This window comes from Neomonachus schauinslandi, chromosome 3 (assembly GCF_002201575.2).
Source record: "Neomonachus schauinslandi chromosome 3, ASM220157v2, whole genome shotgun sequence".
NCBI classification, from domain to species: Eukaryota; Metazoa; Chordata; class Mammalia; order Carnivora; family Phocidae; genus Neomonachus; species Neomonachus schauinslandi.
Genome location: NC_058405.1, coordinates 157,380,394 through 157,385,520, shown reverse-complemented (window position 1 = coordinate 157,385,520; position 5,127 = coordinate 157,380,394). Strand labels below are relative to the sequence as shown.

General features: G+C 42.4%; 1 pseudogene; it reads right to left on the bottom strand.

The window, feature by feature from the left end:
• Positions 1-4,518: 4,518 nt before the first annotated feature.
• LOC110592243 lies at positions 4,519-4,914 on the bottom strand (annotated as a pseudogene).
• Between the last annotated feature and the right edge of the window lie 213 nt (positions 4,915-5,127).

The window sequence follows — 5,127 nt, the reverse complement described above, 5'->3', positions numbered from 1 at the left end:
TCCAGTGTAAAGCACTTTGTCACAAGGTGGGATTACAACAATGTACAGAACAGATTCAATTCCTGCCACAGAGCTAACAGGCCAGTGGCGTAGACCAGTAAGTATGAAAATGGTATGTTATCCATCCCATAACAAAAGAAACCCAGGGAGATGTGGGCATATAGGTGAGGACCACCTAACATAGAGCCGTTAGCTGGAAGAGGAGAAAGTGTCCCAGGAGAGGTGAGGGAGGGCATGTTGGAAGAACTGGAAGAGATCTTGCTGGCAAGATTCAAGGAAAGGAGTTGGGGGTGGGGACGCAGAGACAGATGAAGCAAAGCAACAAACAAACAAACAAACAATCTGGGGCCAGATCAAGTATCGAGTGCTTTCTATGTTTTGGGCACCATTCTGGATATTTCATCCTGACCATGGCCATACGATGGAAGCACATCCCCATTTTTCAGATAAGGAAATTGAGGCAAGAAGAGGTTAACTCACTTGATCAAGTTCACCCAGCCAGTTAAATGGCAGAGCCAGGAAGTCTGGCTCCAGAGCCCATACCCTAAGAGTGTTGACAAAGGAAGGATTTTATTTTTCAGTACTGGTTGACCTTAGGAACCGTATCTAGTGGTTTCAGACATAAGAGGATAGTCTCTGCTAAAGCACCCTCACACAGCCCCACTGCAGTAGCTGACACAAATGCCTGCCTGTCGCATCTGTGGACTTATCTGAGTGCTCTTAAACCATGGGTAAGTGATCCCCAGGCTGTCTTTAGGATAATTAGAAACAAATGGGAAATAGTTCTCCTATATTATCAACAGCATATCAGCAAAACTTGTGTCTTAAAATGTGCATTCAATTTCTAATATTAAAAAAACATAGTTAAAGCCATATGTTGGATATTATCACGCATCTTTGTGAAATTAGTAGGGGACCCATTTGAATAACCATTTTGTTTAGATCAAACTTACTGGAGGTTTTTTGTTTTTTTGTTTTTTTTTAAGTCTTTCCTCTCCTTTTCCTCCGACCCCTCTGCAAATCCAAATATGAAAGGAAAACTCTGTGTGTGTGTGTGTGTGTGAGGTGTGAGTGTGTGTGTGTGTGTGTGCACGCACATATGTGGGTGCCTGCAATGGGGATAGACCGTCAAAAAAACCAAAGCCATAGGTTTGGAAGGTTGTAATTTGGAGAGATGGGTGAAGGGAAGGGAAGCCAGCAGTTGTTCAACAAGAATATACATTGTTGGTGATTAACACATGGTGGACCAAAAAGAGCTCTTCCTTTATTTTCTTTTTCTCTCTTTCTTTGCCTAGAACTTTGGTGGAAGGGAGCGCTGGTCTGTTTTGTCTAATCTTCTAGTTATTCCCCTAAAAGCCTAATGACCATATCATGTAGCTCTAGGAGAAAGCCTTTTAAAATCTCTGCCCAATCAATGCTTGGGAAACTTTAATCATTGTTGTTTTGCTAATTTCCCCATTTAAGGTCATCATACGTAAGTAAACACTGGGTAGACTGGATTTTCTGAAATGAGCAGTCCCTTGAAAGATATGCCTTCAATATTACCTTCTATTTCTAAAGAATGAGAATCATGAAAGGAGTTACACTGGTATATTTGGGAATACGAAATGTTAAACAACCCTTTTATACCAACCAGTGAGCCATCTAAACGTGCAGATGTGAACTTAAGGTGGGCGCTAATGAATGCTGGGAAGAAAGTCCATCAATATCATCAACCAATGTGATGTGAGAAGGCAAGAGTCCTGCGGATTCCTGCAAATTAAAAGAACAAATATCACATTTTGTAACAGATTAATTGGATTTCCATAGAAGACACAAGCAAAGAAGTAGATGACTTAGAAAAATTTAAAGGATAAAAGCATATTCTGATCACTGAAACTGAGAGGGCCTTGTCAAACAGAGTTTAGCCAAGGTAAGAAAAACAAAAATCAGGAATAAACATGAAATCAGTTGATTTAGTCTGCCTTAAGTAAAATTGAACAACAACAAAATCTCTTGATTGTAGGAGCTGAATCAGCAAATAGAAGAAAAATCTCCCCAAGAATCAACCCTATATTTACAACCCACTTGAGGTTTTTCACTCTGACAGACTAGTCACTAAGTATAGACGGTCCTCCCACTGTTGGTTTGTACAACTTTAAATTTGTCTCTTTCTTTGGTCTGGACACCAGGATATATTCTAGGGTCAGACTGTGTCACTTTGTGCTTTTTAATTGATGCTTCATCTATAACAAAGAGGCTAAGATTTTCCATGAGAAGTTTTCTCACACAGAAGCCTAGTGGAAACTCACCTCATTCTCACTGCCTAATAGGGGCAAACATAAATTAGGCTGGTGGGGTTAAATGCCATTGGGTTTGGTAAATATGTATGGGGTATCTACTTTGTGTACAATATTTGGTTAGATGTATCAAGATAAGCAAGCCATATCCCTTACCTTCAGGGCAGTGTACATACTAATGGGAAACTAAGACAGTTTGAGACAAGCAGGCCTAGAAAAGAAAGAGGGCTAAGAATTTTTTTTTTTTTTAAGCTAAAGTATTGTTTGTGTTCAAAGGAGGGAGCAAGAGCATTTCCAGATGAGGGAATCTGGGAAGGTGGCATTTTCCTTAGACTCCAGGAAATGGAGAAGATTTTGAGAGGCAGGTAGTGTCAGAGGAGAAGAGCATGGGTAAGGACGCATGTGGAGAAGGAAGCTGTTGATGGTGCACAGTGATGGGGCCAGCCTGGGGTGGGTGGGACACAGTGATGGGGCCTGGCAAGTGGGAGGGGGCACACTGCTGGGGCTGGCCAGGCAGGGGAGGGGCACAGTGATGGGCTGGCAGGGGTAGGGGGACATAGTGTTGGGGCCAACAAGGGGGGCACAGGGATGGGGCTGGTGGGGTGGCAGGCACAGTGATGGGGCCGGTGAGAGTGGGGGAACACGGTGATGGGGCCAGCAAGGAGGGGCACAGTGATGGGGCCAGCTGGAGGAAGGGGGACACAGTGTTGGGGCCAGCTGGGCAGGGACGGTGGTGCTGAGGAATGGTGGGTTGGGGCCATTGGTTCAGAGCCTCAGTTGCCACGCAGAAGTAGTTGTAGTAGGCATTTGAGAGCTGAGTTGTGGAGAAGGTAGAGCTAGGAGACTATCTACCTTGATTCAGAGAAGGTCCCTATGTCAAAGACGCACAATACTAACAGCCAAAATGTGACTTGAAGGGAATACCAAACTTCACTTGTCTTCCAAAGGTAAATTAAAAGGACCTGAGTCATAGTCACAGTCTCCTTTCTCCTACCTTGGTTTTTCTTCTCCTCAAATTCCTCATCTTCAAGCTTTTAGCATCCCCCACCATCCACCCCCATGCCTGTCCCTGTGGATTTTATTCTTTCTCCATTCTCTCTAGGTCTAGATCTTTCCAAGTAGGCTCTTGTCATCTTTCTCCTGAGTCTCTTCCCTCTGGCCCCTCTGCCTGTCAATCTTTTGCTCATTTTGGGGTAGAAATTTAATCTAATGGTAGTTCTCTTATGTTCTCAAGTCCGAAGAGCATGAATGAGACCTGAGATAGTGAGGGTGGGAAGGAAGTGGTAGATGGAAGGGAACTTCAGTGGCAGAATAAGCAATAGGATTTGGCAGCAGATAAGGTGAAGAGGAGGAGTCAAATGCAGCATCAGATTTCAGGTGAATGGTAAGTAGTTGCAGGTAGACAGAGAACTCTGGGAGAGGGAGTTTTGAGGGAAGATGATGATTGCAGGCTCTGTGGTTGGCATCTTAAACCTGAGATTGGTTTAGATGAATATTACGAATGGTCACATTTCAAGGACAGGAAAAATTTGTCTAGTGAAATGCTCAGATTAAAGTTAAAGAAAGTTTAGTCTCTTCACAAAGAGACTGGGCATTTAGGTGGGCAAGTTTTTAAAAGGTGGCATGATGAGTAAAGATACTATGAAATGCCAGTCTATGATATTTAGGCTTTATCCTACAGGCAATGAGAAGTCGCCAAAAGTCCTTGAGCTAAGAATTAACTCGAAGGTAGATTTTTTGTTTTTAGATGAGATCAAAAAGACCGTTTGGAAGGAGGATAGACTGGAGTAAGGGAGAAATGCAAGGAGATTTGTGTAGTAATAAAAGGGTCAGGGAGTAGGTTATGAATAAAAGGGTTATGTAACTATGTTAGTAACAGTGGGAATGGACAGGAAGAAACAACCATGAGAAATGTTTTAAAGGAGGGAGTGTGTTAGTTAAGAGTGTGGTTCAGGGCTCCAGGAGATCTGGTTCAAGTTTCTTTTCTTAGACGCTTCTTCGCTGTGTGATCTTGGGCAAATATAGTCATTCAGTACCTGTCTGAGCTTCAATTTTCTTAGCTGTAAAATGAATATGAATAGTATAACATCAGATTGCATGGTTATAAGGATTAAAGAACATAAGCCACATAAAGTTCTTAGTACCATGTTGTAAAACTAGTTAAGAATGCATTTCCTTTTCTCCTTTTTTTTTTTCTTTGTCTGTTGAGGCTCTTTATTTGCATGTATGTATTATAGCCCTAGAAAAAGAATCCCAGGATTTTCCCTGCTGTGTGTTTTCGTCTTGCTTTTTCATGGTCCATGATGCCAACTGATGTTGTCAGTACAATGAAACTAAACTGGCGGGACGGGAGCAGATTATTCTGCCATTTTTCTTGATCTTTGAGTTGTTCATCAAATTTGGGGCCAATCACTCCACGCCTGTTTAACCTGCCTGTGAGGTTCACACCAATTTTCCCAGCTGTGTAATCATCAAGGATTTCAAATTCACCAAAGTAACCATACTTCATCATCATAGTTAGAAACCGGATGATGACTTTGGATCATGGCCTGATAAGAATGTAGCATTTACCTCTCTTTTCAACATTGTTAATGCTCTTGAGAGCATCTGCCATGACATTCATGTGCATCATTATGGCGGCACAGAAAGATGGTGGAAAGAGCAAATAATGCATTTTATTACTAAAAGTACAGTCCTTGGCAACAGTAATGACTGTGAGGAGTGGAAGAATCAACAGGACCAGCTGCCTAATTGAACATGAGTGAAAGGAAAGGGGTCACTAATGACAGGTTTTGTACTTGGGTCACTGGAAGTGAGACCACAGAAACAGGGAAGTCAGGAGGGGAAG